The sequence below is a fragment of the Herpailurus yagouaroundi genome, unplaced genomic scaffold, assembly GCF_014898765.1.
Source record: "Herpailurus yagouaroundi ecotype Mexico unplaced genomic scaffold, PumYag 28, whole genome shotgun sequence".
NCBI classification, from domain to species: Eukaryota; Metazoa; Chordata; class Mammalia; order Carnivora; family Felidae; genus Herpailurus; species Herpailurus yagouaroundi.
The window spans coordinates 81,474,708-81,488,082 of record NW_024412376.1 but is presented as its reverse complement, the minus strand read 5'-3'; the positions used below and the strand labels follow the sequence as shown (position 1 = coordinate 81,488,082).

At 38.1% G+C, this 13,375-nt stretch overlaps 1 long non-coding RNA gene across 1 annotated transcript in view; it reads left to right on the top strand.

Moving 5' to 3' along the window:
* The first annotated feature begins 6,381 nt into the window (after window positions 1–6,381).
* The window catches only part of LOC121028941 (uncharacterized), a 163,188-nt gene continuing 156,194 nt past the window's right edge, over window positions 6,382–13,375 (top strand). Inside the window, exon 1 of the long non-coding RNA XR_005789518.1 lies at window positions 6,382–6,451. This is a non-coding gene — a long non-coding RNA (uncharacterized LOC121028941). The remainder of the gene's footprint in view (window positions 6,452–13,375) is intronic.

Here is a 13,375-nt window from a genome sequence, read left to right as displayed (position 1 = left end):
AAAATGCAGCTGCTGAATAGGTTTTCCTCAATGATTTCACCTCACGATATATACAATTACTGGAAACTGCGCTTTTTCTTATCAAGCTGAAGACTGAGGAACAATTTAATAATGTTTTCAACTGTAAGAAAACCTTGTAAGCAGAGGGTGATATTTATTTATTGTTCATTTTCTGCTGAGGAAAATACAAAGGAATAGATAGTTAACTGCTGAGGGATTGAAATAAATTTTGAGATAAAGTTCTCAGCAATGAGGTTATTAAATAGCAGAAGGAAATTTTGCCTACCTTTGGGGAAGTCAGGTGGGGAGAAAGAAGGTAGAAATGGAGTCATTAAAAGATGGTATTTGGGGTGGGAAATTACATTCTATAGTTTCTATAGGGGTTTTCCCTACAGGAGGATTGCAAGATGTGCAGATTATATTCTCTCTGGGAATTCAAAGATGATATTGGAGTGAGACTGGACAATAAACAGCATCTTAAGATCTTGGTTAATATTACAGCTCTATGATTGAGTAACCCTTTCAGTTGCAAGTCTATTTTTATAAAAATTACATTCTTTTGTTATTAAACCAAACCATTACACATGTATTGACCACTATTTTGCAGTAGGTGTTTTTTTTTTTTTTTTTTTTTTTGGATGTAATTTGTATATTGCTAAATTCAGGCATTGGTGCTTAACAAATAAACTCCGGTTTGAATGTGATTTTCCAAGGCTGAGCGTGATTTAGCCTTTTTGTTTCTTTTCCATAGTTATTGTATCCATCCCTTATGTAAATTCCATAGATGGCTAGGGATAAAGATGATTACTCTGAATACTCAGGGTAGATTTTCGTGGTTTATGGAACTCCTTTCATCCCACTCAGACTGTCAACTTCCTACTGCCTCGTTATTTTGCAGATGTTTGAGATTACTACGTGAGGGTTAGGTTTCCTGTACAGTGTCTGAGGCAGTTTCACACAAAGCAGCCATTGTATGCTGGTCATGTACCATTGAAAATTCTCCAGATGAGATGGTAATCTCTAGTACTACCCTTAAACCCAGACAAATGGAGCCCCTTCTTTGGGTATTGTTATGGGCTGAAATGTGTCTTCCAACTCCCAAATTCATATGTTGAAGTCCTCAGTACCTCAGAATGTGACTATATTTGGAGACAGGGCCTTTAAAGAAGTAATGAAAGTAAAATGGGACTAGAGTTGGCTCTAATATAACCTGAATGATGTCCTTATGAGAAGAGATTAGGATACAGAAAGCATTGAGAGAGGGACAACCATGTGAAGACACAATGAGAAGGTGGCCATCTGCAAGCCAAAGAGAGAGATTTCAGAAGAAACCAACCCCAAGATACGCTGATTTTGGGCTTCTAGGCTCCAGAATTATGAGAAAATAAATTTCTGTTGTTTCAGTCACCCAGTATGTGGTATTTTGTTATGGTTGCCCCAGCAAACTAATGTAGATATTATGACTCATAATGCCCCATTCTGGCCTTCCTCCTGCCAGTTGCCTCTGTAAGGACTAGGACCAAGGGGATAGGCCCAATTGGGAGGTGGGCCCATTTGGCACCTATGCCTGCCTTCTAAACCTTGCTATGTGGACCTAGACCCCGAAATTCCACTAAATGGCTGGAGTCCACTTTCAGGGCTTGAGAAACCTCTTACTTTGATCATTCCTCCTGAAGGCAGCTCTCTCCACCTGTGGGTGTACCCCAAGACCTGGGCTATAGCTATGTGGGAGGAGTGTGGGAGAACAAGAAGAGGCTGGGGATGGAAAAGAAGAAGGGTAAGCCATGTGTGGGGTAGAAGCAGATAAGAGAGATAATTTTATCAGTGCCTCTATGTAATGATGTGGAACTTTGAGGAATCTGAGAATTATAAGTTTGAACCTATCTTTCCAGATTTTGGTCGAAGTATATATTTCAAGGTAGTAGGATAGGACATTGAAAAAAAATTAAAGTTTATTTATTTTGAGGGAGAGGGGAGAGAGAGAGAGCACAAGCTGGGGAGAGGCAGAGAGAAGGGGACAGAGGATCCGAAGTGGGCTTCGTGCTGACAGCAGAGAGCAGAATGCGGTGCTTGAACTCACAAACCATGAGATTATGGCCTGAGCTGAAGTTGTACACTTATCCAACTGAGCCACCCAGGTGCCCCTGGGATAGGACATACTTTATTTACAGTTTTGTTAACTGGATGTGTCGTTTTTAAGTATTGTATGTTTTGTGGATCCCCGTTTGTATTCTTATCTGGGCTCCACAATATATTAGGGGTAGGTCTGATATCATCAATTTCTCTATTGTAATTTCCTTTTTTTCCTATATTAGAAGCAGTATATAGAAGCTGGATTTGTGGTTGACATCAATGGTATAATAAAAATTTTTATTTGATATTAGTTTATTCCAAGTTTGGGGACAGATAAGACTTTAGATACTGAAGTCAGGGTCAGGGGCAGGAAGGAATCCAGAGAAAGGAGAGAGGAGAAAAAAGAGGCCCAGTTTACATGTCCATACCTCTGGGTTTAGATTACCTTACATGAATTTTAAGTTCAGCAGTTTTGGAATATGATTGCATGAGCTCAGGTTCAAGATGGAGTTGGGAGTGTGAGAGCTTTATTGGAGGTCTAGTGAAAGGAAGAAAAATGGTGGAATGAACAAGAGCAGGTGGGCAAAACCTTCAGAAGACCCTGCTGCTCTGAGAGCAGGGAGAATGGAAGGAAAGAGGAGAGAGTAGGAAGGCCTCAGATTATGGGCAGTTCTGAGAAATCTCAGCCAGCCCTATGCTGAGCTCATGCACAGTTTACCCATAGAGGAGTCCTGAATTGGGAAGAAAGGGCAAGGCCCTAGTACTCCCACCAGGCTCAGTCATTAGTGGGGACTTCTGGGGAGAGCATGACCTCATCTCAAATGCTGCAGTGGATCCTGGAAGTGTTCCAGCTGGAGGGTATTAGCAGATAGTGCTCCTCATGGCAGGTTCTTGGAGGATCTGAGGGTTGAACTACATAGCTGCTACATTTGTTTCTTTTCTTCTGATTGCACATATAATTCATGGTTTTCATGAAAACTTTCTAAAGCCAAAATAAAAACAAAAAAATTCAGAGAAAATAAAAATGTCTCATAATCCCATCCTGTATGGGTAACCATTAATGTTTTGGTAAATGTATTTATTAAAGTTCTCCATAGGAACAGAAATAACAGTGTGTGTGTGTGTGTGTGTGTGTGTGTGTTAAATGTATGTTTGTTGTAAGGAATTGGTTCACCTGACTATGAAGGCTGAAAAGTCCCATAATCTAGCATCTGCAGTCTGGAAGCTCAGGAAAGCTGATGGTATAGTTCCAGTCCATATTCAAAGGCCTGAGAACCAGGGGAGCCAATGGTATAAACACTGTCTGAATCTGAATAAGGGAGAAGAATGATGGTCCAGCTGCTCTGGTCAGGCAGAGAGAGAATTCCCTCTTCTTCCACTTTTTTGTTCTATTTGGGTCCTCAGTGGATTGGGTGATGCCAATCCACACGGGGAGGGCAATCTGCTTTACTCAGAAAACTGATTCAGATGCTCATCCCATCCAGAAAACTCTCACAGATATACACAGAAATAATGTGCAATTTAATCTGGGCACCCCATGTTCCAGTTGGCACATAAAATTAACCATCATGGTAAATATCTTTAATTATAGGGATGCTTAAAAAATTAAATTCATATTATGTATATTATTGGCAACCAAAACTTTTTATTTAGGCTTTTCATATCTTATATGTTTCTATATGTCATTAAATATTCTTTTCCAGCATGATTTAATGATTGCACAGTATGATAATGCCATACTTTATTAACCATTTTATTTCTTATTTTTGAATATTTAGTTTTCTAGTTATTCCCTATTACTATTGTTATAACTATTAAATATTAATAGTGTTTCCCATACTGTTAACAATAATATGATGAGCATCCTAGTCCACAAAAAAATAATCTTGAAATAATTTGCAAAAATGGAATTTCTTGGTCAGAGGAAATTTTATCTTTAAGGACTTTGGCTAAATACTGCCTGAATGACTTATGGAAAGGTTGTAACCACTTTTGTTTCTCCTTGCATCATGTAAGAGCATCTATTTCCACTCATCTTAGTTCATCTGTGGTGCAGTATCTAATCATATATTATTAGCCGAGAAAAATTAAAACATCTATTTGCAAATTCAACTGGAGCCTCTTTCCGTGCTTCTTGAATTCTCTATGCCCTCTGTACTATGAAATGTGCAGTCTGAGAGGGCATTGCTCAACCCCAAGAGACTGAATATTGGCCTAATGAGTAGACTGTGCCCAGAGGCATCTGGTGGCTTGCTCAAGATTAGCCTGCTGGTTGGTGACAGCCTGGGTATCAGAACCTAGGGTTCTCAACACTTTGTCAATGTGTTTTCTTTACATGGGAAACTACTGGATAAGCATCAAGGAAAATTTGGAACTTGGACAAATTTTACTTATTGAATACAGCCTTACAGAGTATTTCTTATGTGCCAGACAACACTCCAAGTTCTTTGGAAATATTGGACTCATTTATTGTGGGTTTGGCTTTTGGCTTCATCCAGCAAAGCTGGGGATGGCAGGAAGGATTACTCAAGACTCCATGAAAGTCAAGAGTGGTGAGAGGGAGGCTAAGGGAAGTCTCTTGGAGCTGCTCTCAAGCTCCTGTATTTATTGAGCATACACTTAGGGAAACATTGCACAGTACGTTCAGTGGGCTACTGAACGTATAGAAAACGTGCAGAAAGACAAGTTAAGACAGGATAAAATATTGCATACGATTACATGGTCTAAGGAATTTATGAGCACAGGGAGGACCTAACCCCTAGATATATATTAACTAGATAAGCAAAGTGAGGCCTGCTGTTTTCAACAAGGTCAGAGAGCAGTGTTCTGCTTTGTAATGCATTCCCTGTAATTTCTTAACCCAGGACATAGCTATTTGATTTCCCACAGTTTACTCCTTCTAACAACCCTATGAGCTAGATTATTAAGACTTCTACTTTATATTTGAGAAAATAGGCACAGAGAAGTTCACTAACTTGCCCAAGATCATGTGGGGTAAACGGCAGAGCAGGAATTTGAACTGAGGCAGTGTGGCTTCGAAGATCATCCTCTGTTCTTTAAATCGCAAGATATAGAATGTCATGTTTCATCTTTTATCTGAAGATGTATACTTTGAGAATGTCCATGTGCATTGTCTATTGTTATGGCCAGAGAACCATTTTCGTTAGTTTTGTTGGAAAGGACTTATGGTATTTACATTCTACTCAGACACTGCCAAGTATTTCTTTGTTTATTGTGGATCTGCCTCCAGCTTTATGAGGGAAGGTAACTAGTCTGCTCTACTCACTGCTGGACCCCACGCACCTGACCCCAAAACCTTGAACAGGACATAATAAGTGCCCCAAAGCATTATGTGGGTGAATGAATGTTTGGGGAGACCTCTACGATGAAGCTTTGAATGGAGACTTAAATGTGAAAAGGAACTAGACATATAGGTATCTCAGGATAGAGACATCTGGAAGAGGGAAGAACAAGTGTGAACACACTGGTCAGGAACACGCTTGACATGTCTAGCAGACATGAAGAAAGCTCTGTGGCTGCAGTGCGGTGAGTAATATGGGATGAGCTCAGGGCAGGAAGTGAGGGTCCAGGGCATGTTGAGCCTCCTAGGCCAGCCACAGTAAGGTGCTTCGATTTGAATTGTAAGTGGAATGGGAAGCCTTTGTGTGGTTCCAAGCAGGAGGACCGCACCATGTGACTGGGGTCATCACATGACTTCACTGGTTCTGGTGCAGAGAAAGGATTTCCTTTCAGAGTACCCACAGCCATTTTTCGAAATTTATTTTAGTTCATTCATGTCAAGTGAAAGAATCTGCCCTCTGATTGTGTTATGATATTTCATTTATATAAAATAGAGTTCAGAATGATTTCTAAACTTATTTTAAAAGCATGAAATAAAGTTTTCCTAAGAAATTAATCCCTGGGGCACCTGGATGGCTCAGTCAGTTTAGCATCTGACTGCAGGGCAGGTCATGATCTCACAGTTCATGAGTTTGAGGCCTGTAATGGGCTTGCTGCTGTCAGCACAGAGTCTATTTTGGATTCTCTGCCCCTCCCCTGCTTGCTTGCTCTCTCTCTCAAAAATGAATAAACATTTATTAGAAAAAGAAATTAATAACCAATTCTTTTATCCCCCTTAGAAATGCTATTGATTATCAAAGCTTTACTGAGATTAGCAAATGATATTTAAAAATTTGATATCAAAGTATTTTTCCAAGTATGAAGTACTCCTCCACTTATCCATGGTTTTGCTTTCCTTGGTTTAGTTTTCCCCAGTCAACCATGGTCTGGAAGCAGATGATCTTCCTTCTGCGTCATTCACCTCACTTCATCTTATCACGTAGGCGTTTTATCTCCCATCATCACAACAAGAAGACAGGTGAGTATAGTACAGTAAGATATTTTGAGAGAGAGACCACATTCATATAACTTTCATCACAGTATAATTGTTTTGTGTTTTGTTATTGTTGTTAATCTCTTATTGTGCCTAATTTATAAATTAAACTTTGTATGGGTATGTACATATAGGAAAAAACCAGTATATATAGGATTTGGTACTGTCCTTAGTTTCATGCATCTGCTGGGGGTCTTGGAAGGTATCCCCTGTGGATAAGGGGGACTATGGTACACAGAATCAACATAAATAAAATTTAAAACATAAATAGATTGATCGCCTTCAGTATAAAGGCATTGTGTGTTAAGGCCTTTCCATTCTGGGAAAGAGAGCTACATACTTCATAAAGAAGTATATGTTTATAATCATCACCTTTCAGAATTTAACATTCCTGGAGAAAGTAAAATAAGCTTATTCAGTCTAGTTCTGTTTCTTTTTCATCACATTGTTTTACTTTCTTTTCCTGCTTTTTCCCCCTTGGTTATGTAAACTGGTATTATATAAATCATATTCTATAAATAAACATTTATTCAAATGGCATTTTGATATAAAGTGCTGATAATAAATACGCTTATTTAGTAAGGTGTTTCCATGTAATTATAGTTAATTATGTGGTCAAAAACACAATACACTGACCTGTGGTTTTATATATATATGTATTTCTTATGTTTTGCTTTTTATGGATAATTCCTGTTTGACGTATTGAATTTACTTTTGAGGGCCAATTCAAGTAATGGTTTCTTAGACTTCCCTGAGTCGCAACTTTCAGGATATTTTTGACATATTGGCAATAATACTTTTATAGAGAAGGTAATGTAAAAGTGAGGATGAAATAATACTAGCCATTAACAAAAATATGTGGAAACTATGGCCTTGTAAATCTCTTTGAGGACTGGAAAATTCTTTGAAATAAAGAAACAAACAAACAAAAAAAACAGGTTACCATATATTTAGATGTTACCAGTGAGTGAAATAGAGAAATTAATTTGAATCTTTGGGTGTCAAATTGATAGGCTGTGTCTAATTTTTTTCTAATGGATTATAAAAGGATTTTTTTTTTCCAGAAAGAGATGCTGTTTAGATTTTTCAGAAAGAAGTCTGAGAAATATGCTCTTTTGTTTTCATTTGTGCTGTGAGTTTAGAATACTGGGGGTGTAAAAGTGACCAAAGATGCCTTAGGATTTGCAAAAAATTTAATATATGTTTGACTCATAAGTCCATGGTGTGGTAAACCTATGCCCAGCTCAGAATACAATAATATTTGAGCTAATGTTCCAGTGTGTATTACACAGAACTATTTCTTTTTTTTAATGCTCTCCCTAGTGTTGCCAGGAGGAGAGAGTGGCCTAAGACAGGTGCTGCTGACAGGTTAGGTAGTGCGAAAACTGAACATTGACTCCTGGAGTTAGTAACCAGCAGGTCATTTGTAACTTGTCAAAAGCAGTTTTGGTGGAGCAGTGTGGGCACTACCTTGATTGCAGTGGATTTACTAGAGCAAAGGAAGAGTTTAATTGGAAACAGTGTGGTCAACTTGGAGGAGATGTGCTGTAAAAGAATGTAGAGAAATGCATAGTTGCTCATGGGAGAGGAGAGCACACCAGAGTTTTTTTTTTTTTAATATTTCTTTTTAAGGTAGGAGAATTACTAACATATTGTGTGTTGATAAGAATGATCTAGGATAGACAGAAAATTAGTGATATGGGAGAGAGAAGGGAGATTTTATGTATTTGAATACGCGAGAGGGGATAGGGGCCCATGCACTGCTTGTGAAAGGGGCACCAATGGTTCATGCACATTAACAGGAAGAAAGGCAGACATAAGGCTGTGGGTGCTTGTAGGCTGTAGTGGTAAAAAGGAAAGTCCGGAGATCCAACTTTCCAAAACCCTACTCCTGTAACCTATTTGGTATATATTATTCTATCTGAGACAGGATTGATGTTTTCGTACTATAACTCTGATATGCAAAGAGAATGAGAAGTATTTATTTAAAAATGACTATTCATGAGCTTCTATCAGGGTGGAGGTGGGGGGAACACCCCAAGTGCAGCCTCCGTCTGTGATCCTGCAGTCCGGTGGTCTGCACTATGCGGTCTTTTTGTATCAATTCCAAATGGATTTTTGTGTGCCTATTCCTGCCATGTTCTCATTAACTCTGCATTCCAGCTTCTGGTTCCCCATATACACTAAGTGCAGACGAGTGGGTTTTTGGAGCTCCAACTTAGGCTAAATCTTATGCCCTGGTTAGCTTTTGCCATACTATTAGGCTGAGCTGCGGAACTCACTGCAAGACTTTTCCTAGTGGAGCGGATGTGCATAATCAGTAGAATTGCATAATTTACAGCCAGTGGTCAAATGATACTGGGCAGGAGCCAGGGGTAGACCAGGGCATCACAATTTAAAAAATATCTATAGGCATTCCTTTTTTTTTAATATATGAAATTGTCAAATTGGTTTCCATACAACATCCAGTGCTCATCCCAAAAGATGCCCTCTTCAATGCTCATCACCTACCATTCCCTCCTTCCCACCCACCCCATCAACCCATCTTTAGACATTTCTAAAGTACTACTAGGATTGAGAAACACTGTCTTCAAGACCTGCAGAATCTCGAAGGCTTGCCCTCAGAACACTTTATTAATTCCTGCTGTTTTTGAGGTGACTCACACCTACATGTTTCTATGCTCCCTACTCCAAGGTGTGGCCCAAGGATGAGTGTCAACAGGGACCCAAGCACCTGACTTTTTATTTCAACCCTTTATCTCTTGGGCTGGGAGGAGAGGGATTTTTATTTACTCTTCATGGAGAAGATTCTTTTTATGTCATATTTGTGATCTGGGAGCATAAAGCTTTCATGGTTCTGCCATAATGACAGAAGTAGTAACCCCTCTACCCCGAAGATCTAAGTGTCCTGTGCATGCACACGGACACATGTGCACACACACATGCACATACACACACAGCCTAGACTCCTTTCTGGTTTCAAATATTGGCTTCATCACTACTAGTTGTGTAATCGTGGTCAAATTAACCTTTCTTAAGTTAAGCTAACAAGATAAACTCAGGAGCATTGTGAAGATTAATGTGAAAATTCAGTAAAATCTTTGAATAATGCTTGAAACCCCAGAATAGTCTCTGATGTAGTAGGTAGTGACTAAATGGTAGCAATTATTTTTACATTTGCATATAAATATACATATAGATATCTAAGGAAAGTAGATCCTAAGATTCATGCTTTCCTAAGTGAATGAGGTTCCAGCAGTGAAATGCAATGTTGGGGACCCTAACTGATTCTCCTTAGGGTCCCCTAAGGAGGGTCCCCTATGTAGGGTCCCCTATGTAGGGTCCCCTACATAGAGAGATGAGGAAAGACACATAAAATGGGAAAAGCTGAAACTAGATAGTAACGAGAACTTGCATAAAGTGGCATTTGAAAAGAAGAGGAGAAGGATGGTGTTCAAAGAGTCATTATTAGTTAGGAATTTTGTTTCACTATCTATAAGAAAAAAGCTGCATCTAGCTCAAAGTCCACAGTTTTCTCCATTGGATCTAAATGTAGCTTTAACATTCATAGGAATGTTTGACATCCTGTAAACCAAAAGGCAAGTTATCTGGCCCCAGCACATTTCAAATTATATTGGTGAGAAAAAGGAAGATAACCACAATAAAACTACTCATAACAGGGGAGAATGGGAATACATAGTAGCCTCTGCTCATAACAATGATCAAATGATATCGGGTAGGAATATTAAGAATTTACTGCCTTGGCTGATGGTTAAGGTCCTTGATTAGGCCTTCTGGGAGATCATGGTTCAGATATCTGGGAGAAGTTCTCTAATTCACTGACCTCCCTTATCCTCAGATGGATTTTAACCTTTTTCTTGAATTATACAATTAGAATATTTGATGAACATCTGTGTGTACTAGTTCAAGTATATATATGTAAAGAATTAATTCCTAGAAGTAAAAATTTTGGAAGTTAATTGTATTGAAAATTGAGTAGATATTTCTGAATTGTCCTCTAAGATAGAGTTCCTCTAAAAAAAATAAAATGGAGTTTCTGTTTTAAAGTACCTCTTCAAATAAATAAATAAAGAATTGCATAGACCCTCATCTCACATAGTTTTTGTTGCTTAAAAAGACAATGGCATCATTGTATTTAAAAATATGTAAATTTTAGTTCTCACAACAGCAATATCCTATATTTGAATAAATGTTCATATAAGCGTAGATGACTCAGTTGATTCATTATGATATAGTTGATTAATTATTAGTTGACAAATGTGACTCAGTTGATTGATAATTCTTGGTACTTTGTGGGTCTGCTGCTCATGATTTGGGAATCATGACCCTAGGCCAAGAGCTTATCTTGCTACAGGCTTATGCTTTGGCCCCCTGTACTAATTGGTACCAAATTTTGCACATGGTTGGTTCTCTGGAAATATTAGTTGATTTGTGTACCTTTTCATCATCACTATTAGTTGCTTCAAATTAGCATTTTTCTCCTCTCAAACTCACCATGAGGGAGAAATGTAGTTTCTCATAGCTTTCTCCTCACTTTCATGTCCCTAAAATTAGGCTTTTGGAGTTTTTAAGGACTTGTTTGGTTTGTTTGGCTTTGGTTGTTGACACCATCAGGAAATAAGAAGAGGGAAAAGAAAATCTTCCACTTTCTGGCTGCCTCCAGTTATTAGACACTGGGATCTGGAGTAGCAGTGGCTCTAAAGGGGCAAAGACACAGATCACTAATAGGAAGAACAGGAATGTAAGGGACTGGGGTGAGTTGTATGCCAAATTGTCATGTGAAAATATGAATAACCCACTTTGCAGTTATTCATGAGTAGTCAAAAATCTGGACTTGGGGTTCCCTCATATTAATATTGATTAAAAATAAAATATGACATGGATCGAACAAAACAAGTTTGTAAGCTATGTTTGGTTGCAGTACACAGGTTTATACCATCTGGGCAAGAGATCTTTAGGCTCAAGCTTATATTTAAAGTCATTTGATTTCTCTATATTGTAAATAGCCATCCAGATCTTACTACCGCTCTATAATAATATCATGTCATACATATAAAGGCATATTCCTGACAGCTAAACTCTACGTTCTATTGGGGAAGGGACCAAGATCACTTGGCTTATTACTGTGTCTGGTCCTAGCATAGTCAGTACTCAATTATATACTATAGGCCAGGCAGAACATTGGATTTTTAAATTTATTAGGTAAATATTGAGGTGGGTGGCAATCATAATATCTAATAACAAGTACCACACAAAATATAAAATTTCCCAGAAAAACTTGATAGTATTTCTTCATTTTATGCAGTGTTTGCATTTCTTCATTTACTTTCTTCCCCTAGTATTTTACTTTGTGTATCTTGATTTCTTTCCATTTTTGCCAGGAGAGGAAAAATATTGGGTATAAGTTGCTTAGGACCTTTTAGGACAAGGAATTGCTTTTGTTGTTTGTTTTGAAAAGATTTTCTTTGTGGTCATGGAATATACATGTCTTTTAAAAAAATTACAGAGATTTCAGATATTCTGCTTCATTTATAATAAACTAGCTAAATGTCTTGACAGTTTTAACATTTTGATTTCCAGGTTGCCTCTTCTCTCAAGAAATCATGCAGAAGAAGTCTTTGGTCAAATTATCCCTAGTGTTTGTTCTGAAAAATGTGGTTAACATTTGTTTTTTCTACCAAATCATGCCACCTTTACATTTTCTCATTTTTCTTTCTTGAAATTCAGTAAAATTATTGGCTTGAGGGCACTCATTATTATCATTTTCCTTCCAGTAAAGTGGCTTTCCACTGCAGACCCTGGAGGTCCCTAAGCCCCTTTTGGAAAGTCCTGTGTGGTCAAAACTATTTTCATAATACTAGTTAAGTTTTTTTTGTGTGTGTGTGTTAACATTTGTTTCAATAGTGCAAAAGCAAAGGTAGGTGAAATGATTGGAGTTTAACAGAAATTAAGATACCACATACTTGTAGTAAGACAACACTAAAATAAAAACTCGTATAAGAATGTGCTACTGCATATCAAGTGCAATGGTTGTCTCAAGGGAAAACACTTTTTTTGTTTTTAACTTGCAAACTGAAACTTCCGAAATGATTTTAGTTAGGTTGGGAGAGGGAGTTTACCAGAGAAGTAGTAGAATGGATAGGCAATGTTTAGTGCAAAGTCTCACGAAGGTTAGGGCTTAGTCCAAGAAAAACAATGCACATTTATTTATTTATTTATTTATTTATTTATTTATTTATTTACTTATTTACTTATTTTATTTATTGTCAAGTTTGCTAACATACAGTATATACAGTGTGCTCTTGGTTTTGGGGGTAGATTCCCGTGATTCATCACTTACATACAACACCCAGTGCTCATCCCAACAAGTGCCCTCCTCAATGCCCATAACCCATTTCCCCCTCTCCCCTGCCTTCCCCATCAACCCTTAGTTTGTTCTCTGTATTTAAGAGTCTCTTATGGTTTACCTCCTTCTCTGTTTATAACTGTTTTTTACCCCTTCCCTTCCCCCATGGTCTTCTGTTAAGTTTCTCAAGTTCCACATATGAGTGAAAACATGTATCTGTTTTTCTCTGACTGACGTATTTCACTTAGCATAATACCTTCCAGTTCCATCACATTTTAGCTCAGAACTGTAAATAAATTTGTGTTGTTTTAAGACATTAATGTTGGGGAGCCTGGGTGGTTGAATCAGTTGAATGTCTGACTTCGGCTCAAGTCATGATCTCATCGTTCGTGGGTTCCATCCCGACATCGGGCTCTGTGCTGACAGCTCAGAGTCTGGAGCCCACTTTGGATTCTGTGTCTCCTCTCTCTCTCTCTGTCCCTCCCCTGCTTGTGCTCTCTCTCAAAAATAAATAAATAAACTTAAAAAAATTTTAAACATTA